Source organism: Solanum verrucosum, unplaced genomic scaffold (assembly GCF_900185275.1).
Source record: "Solanum verrucosum unplaced genomic scaffold, falcon-dt-bn FXZP01000187.1, whole genome shotgun sequence".
NCBI classification, from domain to species: Eukaryota; Viridiplantae; Streptophyta; class Magnoliopsida; order Solanales; family Solanaceae; genus Solanum; species Solanum verrucosum.
In genome coordinates, this window is record NW_026020413.1 from 31,509 (window position 1) to 53,167 (window position 21,659).

Genomic DNA, 21,659 nt, shown 5'->3' on the forward strand with positions numbered 1-21,659 from the left:
ACAAGGCTATTAAACTCCCTCTGAGCAACAAAGTGCTCAAAATCTAGTATAAAGTATATGGATCATGCTGGAATCAATAGATGAGTCGACATTAAACAAGAAAGTCACCGAAAAATTGGTCGAAACATGCTCATACGCCGGAGTATTAGATTTGATGGCTGAAGGTGGTCACAATCTAAGAAATAAAATTATATAGGTAGGGTCGGAATGATGGCACGACCCAACTAGAAAATAGAAATTATATAGAATAGTTCGAATTGAGGGAACGACCCCATTGAAAAAGAGAAATAATATGGGTAGGGTCGGAATGATGGCACGACCCTACTGAAAAAGAAAAATTATATGGGTAGGGTTGGAATGATGGCAGAACCCTACGCAAATCAGATTTGAGGAGTCACCAGAAAAATGAATGGAACTATGCAAATCAAAACTGAGTCGTCACTGAAAAGACCCATGATGCTATGCAACTCAGATATGAGAAAATAGTTCGGAAAAAATCCACGGTACTACACAAATTAAATATGAAAAGTAGTCCGGAGAGATGCACGGTGCTACGCAAATCAGATATGCAAAAAAAAAACATAGTCACCAGAAGGATGACACGGTGCTACACAAATTATATATGAAAAAGTAGTCACCAGAATGATGGCACGGTGCTACAAAAATTAAATATGAAAAAGTAGTCACCGGAATGATGGCACGGTGCTACACAAATTAGATATAAGAAAATAGTCACCGGAATGATGGCACGGTACTATGTAAATTAAATATGAAAAAGTAGTCACCGGGAAGATGGAACAGTTTACACAAATACCAACGGATATGGGGTTGACCTTAGGAAGTTGCCAAAAATTGATGCATGGTGACCTGTCTGGCTGAGTTTCTTCCCTTGAACATGGAATTCATGCATGTATCATTTGTCCTACTTTTGTTAACATAATCACTGGCCAGAAGGGCGGCATATATGGGTAATAGCCACCCGCCGGCAGCGGAAACTCTTCAATTTTCTACCAAAATCGTAGAGGCTCTGATACCATGTGAGAAATATAGGAAAAGAATATTATTGAATTATTATCGTGTCTACATTATTACATTGAGACCCTATTTATAGACCCTAGAATACAATCCTTTACCAAGTAGGATACTATTTAGTATTCCTATTTCTATTCCAATTCCTATTCTAATAGGATTGTATAAACATATTCCTATTCTAATAGGATTGTATAAACCTATTCATATTCTAACAGGATTGTATAAACCTATTCATATTCTAACATAAGTTCTATGAAGTGGTTGTTTGATTAGTTATGTTGTATAGGATGTAGTGTTGGCCAATCAAGAACTCGCACGTCCAAAAGATGATAGTAGAGGAAATGAGCATGTTGAGATAGATGTGTAGGCATACTAGAGGGATAGAATTAGGAATGAAGATATTCGGGACAAGGTGGGAGTGACCTCTGTGGTGGACAAGGAGGGGGCGAGGCTGAGATGGTTCGGGCATGTGAAGAGGAGATGCATAGATGCCCTATTGAGGAGGTGTGAGAGGTTGACTATGGTGGGTATAGGAGAGTAAGATAGAGGCAGGCTGAAGAAGTATTGGGATAAGTGATTAGATGCGATATGACTCACGTGCAACTTTTTGAGATATGACCCTAGATAGGAGTATATGGAAGTCGGGGATTAGAGTTGAAGGTTGGTAGGTAGTCGAGTGTTGTCTAGTTTTCCTTATTGGTATTGTTATTATTACTCTCCTACATTCTTATTTTTCTATTTTATTATTATCTGCTTTTTACTTTGCTTCGTTTACTGTATTATTTGTTGTTTCTACTGTTTTCTTCCTCATTTACTTTTAGCATGGTTTCTTCATTACTATATTTCTTTTTCACACTTGATTTTGATATGCTTTACTGAGCCAAGGGTCTATCAGAAACAACCTCTCTACCTTCACAAGGTAGGGGTAATATTGCTTACAGACCACCCTCCCCCGACTACACTTGTGGGATTACACTGGGTATGTTGTTGTTGTTGCGCTTCGTTGATATCCGAGCTTCTGCAACCTTTATTTATGTTTCTTATGTTGTGATTGTCGCTTGATCCATTAATTGCTAATGAATTGACATACTACCCCCTTTTTCAGATTGCTTGTGAGGCCTGCTATGTGTTGTTTAAATGGTTCTAAAAGTTCTTTAATCTATTATGGGAAGGAAGCAGATATTGTGATTCTAGACAAAGGTCGGGTTTTTTCCCTTCAATCTCTTGGAGCTGTTACTACTTTGATCCAAAGAGTTAGTTAGTAAGGATAATTAATCCTTTTTTTCTTTTTTTGATAAGAAGGATAATTGATTACTTCTGAATTGCATATTTTCACAAAATGTGACTTTTGCTGGTGGAAAGATGGTGATGGTCAGTGTATGGCATTTTGAGAACTGGAACTCTGTCATCCATTTTCCTTCTATTGTCTTCAAACTAATTCTCTGTTACATTCTGCAATGTTAGCAATCAAGGATTTCAGAGCACAGGAGAGTGAGACCCCCAAGATCATGCATAATCTGACGAGCACATGGGTAAAGCCAACTGATGACTTCAAGGAACCAGCTCTGTTTTCCCTTGCGAAACCTGTTTCTTTACTTTCCAGGTAGAGGTTCCCCTGTCGAGCTGTCCCATACTGTTGATTTAGAACTTATTTGAAAAGATAATTATGGACATTCCCATTTATTATTTACTAGGAAGGTGCAAGGATTTTGAGATTTTCTGCCTCAAACATAGGACTTGTGTGTTTCCCTTTAGTAAAAAATTATGACTATGATGTATATCTACCGATTCCTTCTGCCTTCCCCCTCGTCTTTTTGTTGCCGTGTAAAATGACGGAAAATCAGTCAAGAAAGGAACAATTAAGCATTTGAAGCAGGGACGAATTCAAGGTGTTATTTGTATGAAATGATATATTATAGCTCTTCCAACTGATGTGATTGTAAACCTAGTGCAAGTTAGAGGTTCTAAGGATAAAGTGGAGGAGTAACATTGTATTTAATGATATTCATCGAAGAGTAGTTTGCTAAACTTTCAAAATAAATGTTGATAATGTTCAGTGCCATAAAACAGTGCTATGATAGAAAGAGGTAAAGAGATATGTCATTGGTGTTCTCTCTGAATCACTATGAGGAAGCTTGGACTTATGGGGGGAGATTTTGAAACCTGAGACTGATAGCTATAGCTATGTCAATTTACTTTTGAAAAAGCTTCCCTTGTCAAAATAATTTCATGAGATGATAAAAAGACGCGAAAGCTCCCATATACAAATGCGAGGGTTATAAATTTCCTGAAGCCCCTTGTTCCTAGCATTTGTCTCTTATACTTAAGTCTATGGATTTTCCTGCAGGTGGCATTTCCGTTGATGAGAGTGGCAATCGCCTTTTCCTCTCTGACTCCAATCACCACAGAGTTATTGTACTAGATGGCAATGGAATGATCTTAGACTCTGTATGTGTCAGGCATGCATGGGTTGCTTTGTCATCTTTGATTGTCATATCTTACTCTTAAAGCATGAAAGGAATTTTTAATGCATACATTATCGTTTTGACGTAGATTGGTTCTTCCCCTGGTCATGAGGATGGAGAATTTGAATCAGCAAAGTTAAGGCGTCCAACAGCTTCTTTTTATCATGCCGCTGAGGACTGTCTATATCTTGTGGACTCGGAGGTAATTGCATTGGAGCTCTTTAAGTTTCTTGGTATGATATCCTATTTCTCATTGTATAACATTGATGGTTAAGAGGGACAAAAAAAGAGAAGGGTGTGGATGAGCCTGATTTGGCAAGTGAAAAATAAAACCACTTCATCACACAAGAGTTCAATTTTTGGAATGTCCCAAATTGTTAATTCACTTTCAGATAAAAAGTTGATGTCTCAAGATCAGAATTCATTAAGTCATTCATTTCTTAAAAATTCCGTGCTGTGTTTCATGTGAAACTATGGAAATATTTTGTAAGTCGAGTCTTTCTACTCACCATAAAAGTAATATATACGAGAGATGAGTCTCCAACTTGTTATATACTTATATAAGAGGGAGTAAATAGTTCGGTAAAAGAACACAAAACTGAAGCTATGAGCAATAGTCAAAATACCAATGCTTGTGTATTGGTGAATATAGCCTGGCTTAAGCTCATTATTAATCAGCTATTTGAGCTTGTACAAGTTCGACTCATTTAAGTTCCTAGGGTCTTTTTTTTTCAAACTTCTACGTATTTATATATTGAAAATAAAGGAAAGATATAAATTAGTTGAGCTAATTGTTATCCAATATATATTGGCAACTCAATAATAGCTATGCAGAAAAATATAAATGTTTTGTTCCTATCTAGTATTAGTGTTCTAGTGTGTTCCTACTTAAACTCTAACACATGCATACATCTTGTAAAAAAATTAATGAATTCCTTAAATTATTATAGTAGATTTTACACAAATCCCAAAGTGTTGAGAGATAATTACATCCTATCCCTATTCTTTTCCGAATTACCAAAACCCCTTAAATTTGGTAGAACCCAGATACATCCCCAAACGTCCCGATACATCGCGTTCCGATTTCGGATACATCACTCAACGTCCTGATACATTGCGTCTTAGTTTCGGATACATCACTCAACGTCCCGATATATTGCGTAAAGTGATGTGTCCGACCGATACATCGCATAAAGTGATGTATCCGAATGATATATTGCGTAAAGTAACGTCCCAATACATCGCGTATGTCCCGATACATCGTAAAGTGATGTATCCGACCGATATATCGCGTAAAGTGATGTATCCGACTGATATATCGCGTAAAGTAGGGATTTTTGTAACTTTTTCAAATGGTAGGAAATTATAGAGAATATAGTAAAATAAGTTGTGTATTTAGGTAACTTTTCCATTATAATTTGTGCTCCAATAAAGCAAATTCAAGCTTAAGCTTGTTTACTTTATCAAGAGAAGCTCAATTTCTAAGTTCATTGGGTTGAGCTTTTAACATTTGAGCGCATGTGAATTTCAAGAACTTGGGCTAACTGACCATGATTACGTGTTTATACTTCAAAGTCAAGTGAACCTAGTGAAAGATAGTGGTTAAAGCAAGGCAAATGTGGTTATGCAACTTTTGAGTGATGTTATTCATCTTTTTAATAGAAAATAAGTCTGCACTCGGTTCCAGACTTTTTGCTGCAGTACATGGTCGCCTAAGTTAGAAAAGGAACTTCCACTCCACCAAAGTGAATTTCCTTATATCCCTTTTGGTTCTTTTGAAGATTATGTCCCAAGTTCTTTTACAAGAGAGGTCTACCGTATAGTCAGCAGAATGAAGGATTGCATGCTCACTGTTAAATCTTTTCAATGTTATCTTTTTTATTCCTCTCCTAAGAACCACAATGTAGCATGGCGGCCTACACTTTTCCCATTTAATCCTTCGGCAGTGAAGTAGAAACTGAGCATTCAAATTGGGTTTCACAGGATAATATCTGTGTATTTCCTTGCTTCTCCACAAGTCATATTGTTGTTGAGTTAGCCCTCAATCTACAGTTCTCTCCTACAAGCATTCATTAACTTTCTGTTTTTAGGCTAATTGATATAAAAATTTCTGTCAAATATAGAATGATATTTAGATACTGTGTTTTATTATTCGAAAGACAGTATTGCTTTCATGTATCTCCTTTATGTTATACCTGAATTTTAGAATGTTCTACTACTTTACAACCTTAAGTTTTTTGTCCTAGTGGTTGAGGACACCCTTACTGTTTTTTTTTTTTTTTTTGGTTTTTGTATGGCATCCCTAATACTTCATAAAACTAACAAATGTGTCCCTGTTGTGAAAGAATCATGCTATTAGGAGAGCTGATTTGGGGAGGAGGGTTGTGGAGACTTTGTACCCAAGAAGCAAAACAAATAAAAATAGCAGTAAATGGAGCTGGATAGTGGGAACACTTAGGCCTAGAAATGAACTAGATGCACAGTCTGAGGAATTGAATCCGGATGCATTGCTGTTTCCATGGCACATTCTGAAATCTCCAAATGGCGATCTCCTCATTTTTAACCGCAGGTAGATGTGACATCTGGTCCATTTATCTTCCAAGTTTATACATCTGCAAATGTTTTGTACTATTTTATCCTCCTTGTTTTAACTTCTATCTCAAATACAAGGACAAGTTACCTATTTTGCACGACGACTTTGTATTAATGAACATAGAACACTAGCTGTGAAATTTTCACTATTTTCTTTTGAGTTGTTTGGTGAGGTGAAAAAGCATAATCTGCTTGTTGGTTTTCTGATACAGAAGCAGGAAAGGGAAGTTCCTTTCATTGGTTCTCTATCAACCTAATGGAAATGGATCAATTATCTGTTTGAACATTTAAGTATCATGAAGGCTTAGTTTAGATTTACCTTATTAGAATAGGTGGAAAGCACCGTTTGTCAACCATTAAAGGAGGGAATAATCAGCTGATGGATGCTGAGAATATTATCTGTTTCTGGAGTTCCTTGCACTTTCTTCAATTGCAAATGGGAGCAAAACGATGAAAAAACTAATTCTTCAATACCAAGCTAGTTAAGGTCGGGTATATCCATGCATGTATCCCAAGTGTATTAATGAAATACAATTTATATCAACGAATACAATTGTATCAATGTTGTATTTCGTAACAAATTGTATTTGTATTCATGTGTTTTGTATTTATATTTGTATATGTTACCATCTGTTGCCTTGAAAAAGTTGCCATTTGTATTTGTATCATTGAAATATACCATTTGTAGTTTGAATCATAGACAAATATCCTAACTATTTTTTTTTTACACTAGTAACATTTGTATTTCAGTCAGTACTTAGGTAGTACTGAAAAACCATATTTACAAAAAAGAAGAAAAAGATTAGTCTTTCCAATGCTACACCAAGAACTAGATGGACCCTAAAACATCTATGATTGACTCAGTCTCATTGGAGTAGACATTTGTACACCAAAAACAGAACAACAAAATACATTTAAGCTTGACTTCCTGCAGGTTGTTGTCCCTATTTTCAAAACATCTATCATTTCTCTCTCTCCATATAGTCCACCATATACAAGCAGGGATCATCCTCCATCTTTCTCTGTTTGTAGCCCCAACTCCAGCCTCCTCCCAACTGAAAAGAGTCTCATCAATCTTACTAGGCATACTCCAGGAAATGCCTCTGAGATTAAGGAAAATCTGCCACAGTTGGTCAGTGAAATTGCAGTGTAGAAAGAGGTGTTTTACTGTCTCTGTATCCTTACCACATAAGGAGCATCTGTTGCATAGAGATAGGCCTCTCTTGGCCACATTGTCCAATGTCAGAACTACTTCATTGGCTAGCAGCCAGGTGAAGCATGCCACTTTTTGTGGCACTTTGACTCTCCAGATTTTCTTCCAAGGCCATTTGAAGTCTTGATTCTCCCTAAGACTTGTTTGTTTATATCCTTCCTTCACCCTGTATCTTCATTTGTTGTGCCCATGCCACCATAAATAGTCTTCACCTGTTTGGATTCCTTGGAAACTCTCCAGAAGTGTGAAGAGTTCAATCATTCTGGGAATTTCCCAGTCATTCAAATTTCTTCTAAAGATCATATTCCATCCTTGTGGTGACCACATTTCAGCAACAGTTTTCTCTTGGTGTTGAGCCAAAACAAAGATGTCAATAAAGAGATCTTTAAGGCTCACAGTACCCATCCATTTATCAATCCAAAAACTTGTTTTTCTGCCATTTCGAACTTTGACAGTTAATTGATTACTGAGAAACTGCCAGAATATACTAATGGATTTCCAGAGGCTAATACCATAAGGGGTGTTGACCTCTTTAGTTACCCATGTGTTTAGTTGCTCATACTTGCTCTTGATTACCCTGTACCAGAGGACTTGGTCCTCCTGATGGTACCTCCATAGCCACTTGACCTTGAGTGCTTTGCTTTGGTATTTAAGGTTCTTGATACCTGGTCCACCTTGTTCTTTACTTCTGATAATGTTCTTCCATTTGACCAAATGAAAACCTTTCCTTTCCTTATTGCCTTGCCACAAGAAGTTTCTTCTGATTTTATCCAACCTTTGAACTACTGACTGGGGTATATGGAAGATAGATAACATATATGTAGGGAGGGCATCTAAAACTGAGTTAATCAAAGTTAGTCTACCTCCCAAAGATAGATATTGTGATCTCCATCTGGTTAATTTCTTTTCACATTTCTCCAGAATTGGATTCCAAATATCTATGGACCTATACTCATCCCCCAGAGGCATGCCCAAGTATATTGATGGCAAAGTGCCTATTGCACCTCCCAGGATCTGAGAAAGGTGATCCATTTCTGGAACCACATTAATTGGATACAAGTGGCTTTTGTTCCAAATTATATGGAGCCCAGAAATTGCTTCAAAGTACACCAATATAAGTCTTATTATCAAGAGTTGCTCATCCTCAGCCCCACAAAAAATGTGTATCATCAGCATAGTGTAGATGTGTGATCTCTACATTGTTTCCAGCAACCTTGCTAACTTCAAATCCCTGAATTCTTCCTGTTATCTTAGCTATATTATGCATGTTGTCGAGTCCCTCCATGGCTATGATGAACAGGAAAAGGGATAGGGGATCCCCTTGCCTGATCCCTCTATGTGCATTGAAGAATCCTTCAGGTGACCCATTAATGAGTATTGAAAACTTCACAGTTGAGATACAGAATTTGATCCAGCTGGTCCACCTCCCACCAAAACCCATTTGACTCAGCATACTTAAAATGAATTCCAGTTCACATGGTCATATGCTTTCTCAATATCAAGTTTGCATAATATACCGGGTTTTTTCTGGGTCACTCTGGAATCAATTGCTTCATTAGCTATGAGCACTACATCTATTATCTGCCTGCCTTTGTTAAAAGTCATTTGTTGCTTGTCTACCAATTTATTTATCCACAACTCTCTTGAGTCTTTCTGTCAGTACCTTGGAAATCAGCTTGTAAAGCTTCCAATTAAGCTGATGGGTCTGAAGTCTTTGAGTTCCTTTGCTCCTTTCTTCTTAGGAATCAGTGCTATGTAAGTTGCATTATAGCTTTTTTCAAACATCGCAATTGAGTGAAAATTATGGAATGCCCCCATAATGTCTTGTTTAATGATGTCCCAACATTTTAGATAAAACCCCATTGTGTAACCATCAGGGCCAGGGGCTTTGTCTATAGCACACATTTTTAGACACTCAAAAACTTCTTGCTCCTCAAACGCAGCCTGCAATACTTCATTCTCATCCACTGTAATGGTAGGATGATTGCTAATATTTTCAGAAGGCCTCCACTCTTCAGGTTCTATATATAACTTCTTGTAGAAGGAAATGATTTCTTCCTTGATTCTATTTGGCTCAGATATGGTCTCTCCCTGCACTTCCAGCTGATCAATGTGGTTATATCTCTTGTGGGCATTAGCAGTTTGATGAAAAAACTTTGTATTCCTATCCCCTTCCTTGAGCCATAAAGCTCTTGATCTCTGTCTCCAGGCCACTTCCTCATTCTTTAAGCACCCCTCATACTCCATGAAAAGTGTTGCTTTTTTGGCTATTTCCTCCTCTGTTAAAGCAGGCTCTACTGTTTAGATGTGAATCCAGCTCAGCCATCTGTATGAGAAGGTTGTTCTTTTGCAAATTCAGATTTCCTTGTTCATTTCTGCTCCATTCTTTCAATTTCCCTTTGAGAGCTTTGAGTTTACATGCTAAGATGTAATCAGGCTTCCCATAGAATTCGAAAGCATTCCACCAGTCTTTGATTCTTTCAACAAAACCTTATTGGTTTAGCCACCAATTTTCAAACTTCAAAATAGGATTTGGATTGCTCCCAGTGTCCACAGAAAAGAGCTATACGAACATGATCTGAAATCACTCTTTGCAGAGTAGTCTGCATTAGGCTATTGAAAAGATTATTCCATTCTATGGAGACCAGAATCCTGTCAATTCTACATGCAGTGGTATGGTTATCACCTTTGTACCAAGTATATCTTCCACCATCTAGCTGTGGATCAACGAGGTCCATGTCCTCAATGCAATCTGAGAGCTCTCTCATTGCTGAATTTCTCTTGCTACAATCCCTTTTTTCAGAGGGAAATCTACAAATATTGAAGTCACCACATATGGCCCATGGTCCATCCATCAATCCTCTTACATCAGGCAATTCCTCCCATACTAGCCTCCTCTCCACTTGACTGTTGGGAGCATACACACTAGTAATATGACATTCGAAATTGCTTAACTGAGCCCTGAACTTGCAAGACAGAGTATAGGCTCCAACTTGTAAAGTTTCCCCTTCCCAAATTCTAGAGTCCCATAGTATTAGGATTCCACCTCTGGTTCCACTGGCCTCCAAACATGCATATTTAATCCATCTCTCTGCCCAAATTTGTTTGATTAATTCTTGTACATTGCCTTCTAGTTTTGTCTCCTGGAGGCAGACTATGTCTTCTTTCCAATCCTGAATCATATTTTGTACCACCATTCTCTTCCCCTGATCCTTCAACCCCCTAACATTCCATGAGATTAATTTGATCTTCATGGAGTATTCTGTGAGCTCCCCTTCCCCTTCCCTCTGTCTCCATTGCTTTTGAATTTAACATCAAAGGATATCAGATTCTTCAACTCTTGTGCTCCTTTATGTTTTGTTCTCTTAACTTCTATTGACCTCTCCATTTTTCTTACTTGCCTGCTTGCATCCACCTGCTTAAGGAGTTCAAGTGCTTCCTCTTCCATCCCCTGGAAATCCACTCCAAACATCTTATGGAGTTTCAGTAACTTGAATCCAGGTTGTGGCCTTCCTCTCCGTTTCAGTAAGAGCTCCTTGTTGTTGTGTACAAAGGGGTTCAATCTCCTGTACATCCCATAATTCCCCAGAATTTTCCATCCCCATTATTTCCTGACTTCAAATATCCTAACTATAGCTATAAAACCCCAACTATAACAACGATTGTACTTCTTTTAAAATATAGTTGTGTATAGTAAATACATATCACATGTTTGCCTTACTATATCATTTTTTCTATTTAAAATTGGAGGTGGGTCATTTGGTTATGAGCTTGCCACATGTCCCTTTGTCAAAATTAAGGGAAAATTTGTGTCGAAGTATAATGGGAGGGGTATATTTGGATCGAAAGTATAACGAGAAGGGTATATTTAGACCAAAAGTATAACAAGGGATGTATTTGACCCTTTTCTGTTTCTAAAATAACCATCTTGTGAATATGATGGACCTTAGATGCTTAGCATTCACTATAATATAAAATTCATGGTGTCACAACCACCCTACAAAACTTGCATATTGCTTTGGCAGGTAGATACCTATCTCATAACCCTCACGTAGAACTCCTCCAGTTAAGTGGTTCTGTTTTAATTTATAGGTATAGCATCTTCATCAATCATACATTTCTCTCAAAAAATTGAGATATTAGATATATGAATTATCTGCATTTGAGCAAAGTCCATTTAATCTCACATCAATTTCATATTTCTTATGCAGGCTAAACTTAAAGTATGTATGTTTTGTGTTACTACTAACAATCTAAATAATTGCTACCATCTATAGTGTTTTTTCACACACAAACTTTTGATTGATTCCTTTGCTAGTTTTGTTAATTAACACTGCATCATGTTCAAATAGAATACACCATGGAACCCTATATTTTTATACTACTGATTAGCTCATCCAATGGGTAAACAAAGTAAGGCTCAAGATAGATATCGAATGTAAATCCCCCTCTTTAAAAAAATTCTCTACTATCTCTTCCATTATTCACACACGTGATAGTTCCTTTGTACTTATCCTTTATGACATTTATATATTTGATCTGAATTCTTTCTTCGAATTGACTATTGTTACATTGGCTGTTAACCTTCCAAAATTCTCCTCCTTTGTTTGAGATTGAAACGGGCGATGCGAAACTCAAATAAGATATGATTCCTTCATAGGGGAAGTTGAAAAATCAGTAATGTTATCCAATTCAATATAATGTCCTAAGGGTTAAATGCTATAAGACATTCATGTTACACAGTTAGTTTGGTCACCCTTGTTGATGTGAAAACACAAAAACACTGTCACTGACTAGTTATGTCCATTTAACTTTTCATTTTTGTTCTCGACTGGTTCTGACATAAAATTTCTTCAGGCATCCGGCTTTGTAGTTTCTATTTTCTTCTTCTCCCTTTGACTTTACTGGTTCATTTTTTTCAATGTTTTCTCTCTTTAAGCAGAATGTCATGCATTATAATGCAACTGTTGTTTGTTAATAGTTGTCAAACTATGTAATATGTATATTCTTAGGCCTAAAGCTTTATAATCTCTTTGGAAAGCATAACTAGGTATGTTGGTAAGGTTGGAAATACTCGGAACATATGCCCCCACATTGGTTGTTAATTTTGTTTTAGAACCCAATTGGGCAACATTTCATGAACTTGCAATTTTAATATAATGAACAGGCGTGTGATCTTGCTTCTATGACCCCTTCATGGAATCATGGAAATTGGAATACTAAAAGCCCCAAGATTGCTCTTTCTAAACTCATATATTGCAGAAATTGATTTCCGTATTTTGAACTTAAATATCTTGACAATTTCTTCACTCGTATTTGTAAATTTTACGGTTTGAGCTGTGGGGCTGTCCTCACTTTAATTTTTTTGCATGCAGCTGTGAGACGTTGTGGATCATGGATTTAGCCTCAGGCTTGATCACAGAGGTTGTTAGAGGTATAGAAAGTATTGCCAAACATGTTCTTAAGTTGTCTCTATTCTATCAGTTAGCCTTATCAGTTGTTGACTCAACCATACTCTAAAAGGATTTTCAAATATTTTGGAGATCTGTGAGCCATTGATCCTGGAGAAGTCGATGCTTTTGAATGAAATACCTAATGATTGGTTGCAGCAGCGAGTGGATGCACATTGCTCGACAAAGAGAATTCCATATGTTGAGCTCATATCTTCTGTGGAAACTTTTCAGGATCAGATACTCATTAGGTAAAAATGTCTTCAATGATTGGATCTGTTGTAACATTTGCTTTGCCTGATCCAATTTTTGATTGTGTTTATCTGTAGTTGGTCATACGTTATTAAAACTCAATAGAAACTTGGGTTCTATATCAAGCTTCCAGTTTTCTAATTTGGGGATCCTTGGGTTTCCTTACTGGTCCTCATCTCCTCTGGAATGAGTATGTGCTGCGTAAGTGTAGCAGATTAAAAAGGCCCAGTTAAGCCATTGTTCTTTTCTGTTTTCTCTGGGCGATTATATTAATTTTACTGTGATGTTTGATGCTGGTGTTCAGTGATGCAGCATTGGCAGCGAATTCTATTGATCACATAGAATCTTTCAACTTGTTGCGAGGTAGTGGTTTAAATAATTTGTGAAAAAGCTCTTACCAGGAAAAAAGTTTACAACAAGTTTTTCACGCCCCAAACTCATGGGCGCAACTGGCTCCTAATGCCAAAACTCAAGCTCGAGCCGACCCTGCTGAACCACTTGCTACTAGCACATGGCAGCCACACACAATCAAGAAAACAAACAAGTATACCTCGGCTTAAAATTAAGCCCTCAGTCGGCAAAGCCCCTGTCAACAGATCTACAAAAGAAACAGTTACTCCCAAAAGTTCATACGTCGAGGCCACCATGATCTCTATACCGAAACTGAAAGCAGGTATATATCAAAACAATACATCAAACAATTAACAAGCTTCAACAAACCAACAAACTAGGCCAGCATGGCCATAACGGAGCTATACACCCACACACTAGTCTGCAAGCCTCTAAGAGTAGTAAAGATTGGCGGGACAGGGCTCAGCCTACCCATAAAAATATATACAACAAAAGCTAACAAACCTCTCAACTCTGGCAGCTTCGAAGGAAATGGGCTAACCAATCGGATAGAAGTCAATCCTGCTGTTAAGGAGGTCTACTGGGTCGTTTGTTGGGACTTGCAGGCATGAATGCAGTACCCCCATACAATGGGGCATCAATATGAAATAATATATAGAGTATAAAAGGCAATAGACTATGAGCAGGTATCCTAATATACTGGGAGTAATCCGATAAATAAATCAAGGATAAGATAAGTGTACTAACCTGCTCCTAAATCTAAACATATCAAAAATACTAAAACAACAGCCTAACCAAGCCCCCATAGGCTCGGCATGTACAAATAACACACAAGACCACCTACTCAGGCCCCCATAAGCCCATAAGGTATCAAGCAGTCTATATACCCCTATCGATAGTCCCCTAGCCCCGTAGGCAGTCACATAGTCCTCCTAGGCAATAATATAGCCCCGTAGGTAGCACATAGCTCTCTCAGGCATTAATATAGCTTATAGATAACTCATAGCCCTTTTAGATAACAACATGGCCTTGTAGGCAGCACATAGCCTTCTTAGGCGTCAATATAGCCCCATAGGCTACTCATAGCCCTTTTAGGCATCAATATAACCCCGTAGGCAACTCATAGCCTTTCTAGGCATCAATATTGCCCCGTAGGCAAAACATAACCCTTCTAGGCATAGATCACAGTCATGCAGCTAACCACAATATCCCCAAGGGCAACAATAACAATCCAATAGGCTAAAAGCGAGCAATTTAGTTATAAGGAACCTATACGAATAGCATCTAAGTCGTGTCCAACATAGGGACGCTACTAACTGTATAAGAATCTCAACAAGAGAGGATTATATCCACTCGAGCAGCCAACAATCAACAATAATGGCTACAAGTATAACAAGGATAACAACCCAATTACATTGCTCTTAAGCTTTAAGGAAACATGCCGTAAGAAGGGAATAGCCTTAACATACCCTTTTCGCTGAATTCACGTTGCCTAATGACTTTTACTCATAACTCTTTCGATACTACAACAAGGCAGGACCATAATCAACACACAAGAATATAAGATACCACGATAATCCGATAAAAGATATGTATTTCCATCGCAAATTGCTATTTGCGGCTTATCAAAGCTAGAGTCGATGAAAGAAAGGTCTTACCTTGATCGTAAGTTCGTAATACACCTCAAAACCTTAAAATATGTCCAAACCCTTGTTGTCCCAGCACCAAAGTATGATATGCAACGAAATCGATAAAACAAATTATACCATGTTGATGAGCTCAATGCGTAGAACAACTTCGTCAAGGACTTAAGTCGAGAAAATCTATAATTTGGTTGATCCTAAAAGTGGGTTTTCTAAGTTTTCTGGTTCTTAACTGAAAAAAATGAAGATTAGTCGAAGAAGAAGATATATAAAAAGTTCCACCGACCTAGGGCCCACCTCACGTGCCTGCTTGCGCAGTCTCGCGAAAATGCCAATATCTCTCTATTCTGAAGTCGTATGAACGAACGGTTTGATGCGTTGGAAACTAGACTCGTAGACCTTCGATTTGATAAGTCGTGGGTCCCATAACTCTTTATAGATTGGGAGAAAACCTCCGAGACATTTGACCCAAATTTCAGAGAAATCTCTAAAAATGAACTTACGATAACTTTCGCCAACTTTTATTTTGCCACTTACCTAACTTCAAAACTTGAGATACAACCCGTACGAGTTAATTTAGACGTTTCGAAAAGTTAGGGTGTTACATTCTTCCCCCCTTAGAAACATTCGTCCTCGAATGAAAAATGTGAGTCACGCGGTTAAGTCCTTAGGAGTTGCCAAAATTTAGGCAGAGTAACCTTTGTAAATGTGACTATCAAAGGGCTACTGATAGGGTATGTAGATTGATTTGGCACCTTCTGGGCTTATGGAGCCTAGGTAGGTGGTATGTTGTTTGTACTTGCCGAGCTTATGGGGGATTGGTTAGGTTGTTGTTGGGAGTCAGATTGTTAGAGGCAGACGATAGTGGGGTCACAATTCAGGACAAAGCCGTATCATCTCTAGTTGTGGAGGTAAAAGCACGGCAACAAGAGGATCCTAGCTTAGAGCAGCTCAGAGCCAAGACTCGGGATCAACAGTCTTTAGCATTTGATATAGAAGGAGATCGAGTCCTCAGATAGAGAGGTCGATTGTGTGTTTTGAATGTTGTAGGGCTTCGACATCTGATTATGGAAGAGGCACATCATTCATGTTATTCTATTCACCCTGGTTCGACGAAGATGTACCATGATATTAAGGAGATCTATTGGTGGAACGGGATGAAGAAGGACGTTGCTGAGTTTGTGGCACAGTGTCCTAATTGCCAACAGGTGAAGGTTGAGCACCAAAAGCCCGCTGGGTTAGTCCATGAGATAGTCATTCCTTTGTGGAAATGGGAAGCAATTAATATGGATTTTATTACAGGGTTACCTTGATCGCATCGTAAATTTAACTCTATTTGGGTAATTGTTGACAGACTTACAATCAGCCCACTTCTTACCAGTCAGGGCTACTTTTACAGCCGAAGACTATGCAGGGCTCTATATTAGAGAGATTGTTAGGCTACACAGTGTCCAGTATCTATTATCTCTGATAGAGGAGCACAATTTACCGCTAACTTCTGGAAGTCCTTCCAGAAAGGACTGGGGACACAGGTTAATCGTAGTACAGCCTTTCACCCTCAGACAGATAATCAGGCTGAGCGCACAATTTTGACATTCAATGATATGTTACGGGCGTGCGCGCTAGACTTTAAGGGAAGGTGGGATGACCACTTGCCTCTTATTGAGTTCGCATACAATAATAGTTATCATTCCAGCATCGGGATGGCACCTTATGAGGCTTTGTATGGACAAAAATGTAGATCCCTAATTAGATGGTTCAAGGTAGGTGTGTCAGGGTTGATTGGACCCGACTTAGTACAACATACAGTGGAGCAGGTTAAGCTCAATCGGGAGAGGTTGCTAACAGCTCAAAGCCGACAGAAGTCATACTCAGATGTGCGACGAAGGGACTTAGAGTTTTGTGTCGATGACTGGGTATTCTTAAAAGTCTCGCCTATGAAGGGTGTTATGAGATTTTGCAAGGCAAGCTTAGTCAAAGATTCATTGGGCCATACCGGATCCTTCAGAGGGTAGGACGAGTGGCTTATGAGTTAGAATTGCCTTCGGGGCTAGAATCTGTTCATCCAGTTTTCCATGTATCGATGCTACGGAAGTGCGTAGGAGACCCTTCTCGGGTTGTCCCAGTTGAGGATGTTCAGATCACAGAGGAGTTGTCCTACGAGGAAACTCCAATTTCCATATTAGATCGACAAGTTCGTAAATTGAGGACCAAAGAGGTGGCTTCAGTTAAAGTATTGTGGAGAAATAAGAATAGAGAAGAGGTGACCTAGGGAAGTTGAGGATGGCATGAGGTCTAAATATCCTCACTCGTTTCATACCCAGGGTGATGGCATATTAGTTTATATTAGTGCAGTAAGGTAAGATACCTATCTGATTTTTTTTTATATTGTTGCTTATTATTATAGTTGTCGTATTTTTGCTCGCACTGTTATTGTGGAGCTATAGTGTTTAGCTATTTATGTCGTCATGTGAGACACCTAGATTAGGATTTCTGCGTTTTAGGTTCCTGGATAGTAACATTTACAAAGGATATTCTGCCTAAATTTTGGCAACTCCTAAGGACTTAACCGCGTGACTCACATTTTTCATTCGAGGATGAATGTTTCTAAGGGGGGAAGGATGTAACACCCCGACTTTTCGAAACGTTTAAATTAACTCTTACCTTCGTGGAAAGACAAAAAGGGTGAGTAATAAATTAAGAATGATGTGGTATGTCATATTTTAAGTGTTCAAGGGTTGTATCTCAAGTTTTGAAGTTAGGTAAGTGGCAAAATAAAAGTTGGCAAAAATTATCGTAAGTTCCTATTTAAATATTTCTCTGAAATTAGGGTCAAATGTCTCGGAGGTTTTCTCCCAATCTATAAAGAGTTGGGGCCCACGACCTATCAAATCGAAGGTCTACGAGTCTAGTTTTCAACGCATTAAACCATTCGTTCATACAACGTCAGAATAGAGAGATATTCGTGTTTTCGCGAGACTGCGCAAGCAGTCACGTGAGGTGGGGCCCTAGGTCGGTGGAACTTTTTATATATCTTCGACTTTTTCTTCATTTTTTTTAGTTAAAAACTTAGAAAACTCATTTCTAGGATCAACCAAATTATAGATTTTCTTGACGAAAGTTGTTCTATGCGTTGAGCTCATCATCATGGTATAATTTATTTTATCGATTTCATAGCATATCATACTTTGGTGTTGGGACAACAAGGGTTTGGACATGTTTTGAGGTGTATTACGAACTTAAGATCAAGGTAAGACCCTTCTTTCATCGACTCTAGCTTTGATAAGCCGCAAATAGCAATTTGCGACGGAAATACATATTTTTTATCAGATTATCGTGGTATCTTCTATTCTTGTGTGTTGATTATGGTCCTGTCTTGTTGTAGTATCGAGGGGGGTTGTGAGTAAAAGTCGTTAGACCACGTGAATTCAGCGAAAAAGGTATGTTAAAGTTATTCCTTTCTTACGACATGTTTACTTAAAGCTTAGGAGCAATGTAATTGGGTTGTTATACTTGTAGCCATTATTGTTGGGTGCTCGAGTAACAATAATCCTCCCTTGTCGGGATACTTATTCAGTTAGTAGCGTTCCTATGTTGGACACGACTTAGAGGCTATTCGTATAGGTTGCTTATAGCTAAATTGCTCGTTTTTAGCCTATTAGATTGTTATTGTTGCCCTTGGGGCTATTGTGGTTAGCTACTGGAATATGATTTATGCCTAGAAGGGCTATGTTCTGCCTACGGGGCTATATCAATGCCTAGAAGGGCTATGAGTTGCCTACGGGGCTATATTGATGCCTAGAAGAGCTATGAGTTGCCTAGAAGGGCTATGAGTTGCCTATGGGGCTATATTGAAGGCTATGTGCTGCCTACAGGGCCATGTTGTTGCCTAAGAGGGCTATGAGTTATCTATAAGCTATATTGATGCCTAAGTGAGCTATGTGTTGCCTAGGGGACTACTGATAGGGGTATATAGACTGATTGACACCTTCTGGGGGCCGAGGTAGGTGGTCTTATGTGCTATTTGTATCTACCGAGCTTATGGGGGCTTGGTTATGTTGTTGTCTTATTATTTTTGATAAGTTTAGATTTAGGAGCAGGTCAGTACACTTATATTATCCTTGATTTATTTATCGGATTACTCCCAATATATTAAGATACCTGCTCATAGTCTATTGCCTTTCATACTCGGTACATTATTTCGTATTGATGCCCCATTGCCTGGGGGTACTGCATTCATGTGTCTCGACAGACAACCCAGTAAACCTCCTCAGCAGCAGGATTGACTTCTATTCGGTTGGCTAGCCCCTTTCCTCCAGAGTTGGGAGGTTTGTTAACTTTTGTTGTATATATATATTTATGGCTAGGCTGGGGTCATGTCCCGCCAATCTTTACTACTCTTAGAGGCTTGCAGATTAGTGTGTGGGGTGTATAGCTACGTTATGGCCTAGTTTGTTGGTTTGCTGAAGCTTGTTAGTTTTTTGATGTATTGTCTTGATATATACCTGCTTTCAGTTTCGGTATAGAGATCATGGTGGCTTCGACGGCCCAATCAGGACTTTTGTGCTAGTTGACTATTTCTTTATATGAACTCTTGGGAGTAGTTATTTCTTTTATGGATCTGTTGACAGGGGCCTTGCCGTCGAGGGCTTAATTTTAAGTCCAGATATACTTGTTTGTTTTCATGATTGCGTGTGGCTGTCATGCAATAGCAAATGGTTCAGCAGGGTCGGCTCGGGGCTGAGTTTTGGCATTAGGAGCCAGTTGCGTCCCTTGAGTTTGGGGTGTGACAAACTTGGTATCACCTGATCTTTCGGTTGTTTATCAATACCTATAATTTTTATCTTCGACATTGTATCTTCTTTTTCTAGATCATAAATTTTTTTACCTTTTAAAAAACTTGTATTTTTAGAGATCAATGTGAAAAAGAGAAAGTAGGCCAAGTTTTTCTAGATAGAGGGAGTACTACATGATAATCCCACTTCATTTGTTTAACAGGTAAAATTGACATACGACTGAATGTGGATATTCCAGAATATGTTGATCTAATTGAACCATTGGGTGAAAGTTGTTTATGGCGGCAAACTAGAGGGGCAGCAGCTGAATTATCCGAGGCAGATAGCACAATTACGTCTTCAGAAAAGGTTTCTGATCACCTTTAGGCTTCATGTATTTGTATTCAGCCATAAATTCTACTTCCTTCATCCCAAGCTGATTTTCCACTTCTCATTTTTAGCTAGCTCCAAAATAATTTTCGAAAAGAAAGTTGTGGTATATACCATGTACCGCAAATAGTTATCTGGGACCCTTTTTTTTTTAAAAAGAATATTGTTCAACATTTTATCTCAACAAATGCCGAATAATTCATTTTTAAACTCCTTCAGTAGCAGAGCAAAGTCAAACCAATTAAGAGTTAAATTGATGGGGATATGCAGGTTGGTATTGCCCAGCAATGGTATGATGAAATCGATCACCTTGCCTTTTCAACATCAGAAATAGAAGCAACCATAGAAGAGTGGACAATGAGCTGCGGTGAAGAAATTCCAGAAGGGAAAGTCGAGATCAGTTGCTCCGTTAACTCAAGTCCTGGAACAAGTGAGGTACATTATTCTTCCCAGCAATTTCCTTATGATTCTGAATCACCGCGATCCTCCAGGATTTATGTGAAAATTTCTCACTGAAGTTGTTTAAAATGATACGTTAATTGGTATAGTTGTCCGTCCAGTCTAGAAATTATTCACATTTCGACCTTAATTTCAGATTTTAAAAAATGCTGCTTTAGTCATTATGTGATTGTCTTCTCCACCAGGTTATCATTTGTGCTGCACTATATCTTAGACTGAAAAAGGATTCAGATGCCCGTAGTGGCGGTAGACAGAGGAAAGCAGCTAGAATAGCAGATTTGCTCAACCCTGGGACAAGGGCAAGCAAAGATTTAATTGTTCAGTTCTTGTTGGCATCAAATAGAGATCTTGAAGAAGTTATCATAACAAGACCTGTACATGTGAAACTCAAGTTTGATTGTCCAAACCATCCAAAAGCAGATAATTCCAAAGATATAATTATGACAGACACCTCTTTAAATGTGAATGTTGCTCTAAAGTAAAACATTTAATAGTCTAGTGTATGATTCTTGATGATATTAGAGGCTCATTATTTTTGTATCAATGAGTGGCTTACTATCTATTTAATAGTTGATTTTTATGTTGCACTGTTGATAATTTCTGTATGGAGCTGTAAAATTAAAAGTTCTAAATGTTCATGTTTCCTGCATAATTTTATGAACTTTTTGCCTGTGACACTGCTAGTTATTTTGGTGAATATGAAAATTATTTCCTTTGATTTTTAAGTCATATATGATAGTTATAACTTAAGAAACATTGATGATAGTGATAGCAAAATAAGTATCATTAGAGGTCTTTCGAAAACAACATTTCTATCTCATGCAGGTAGTGGTAAGGTCTGTGTACACTCTATCTTTTCAAAACCTCACTAGTGAGATTTCATTTGGTATGCTATTGTTGTTGTTTGTTGTTGAACAGAATGTAAATTTTGTGAACCATGTATTGGATGACTGTGTCTCGATGATATTAAAATATACTTTAAAGCTAATAAAATAATTTATAAGAAGATAAGAGAATTATTTTTATTTACATAAATA

General features: G+C 38.1%; 1 pseudogene; it reads left to right on the forward strand.

The window, feature by feature from the left end:
• The window catches only part of LOC125840747 (uncharacterized), a 40,620-nt pseudogene extending 19,516 nt beyond the window's left edge, over positions 1-21,104 (forward strand).
• Positions 21,105-21,659: the final 555 nt, after the last annotated feature.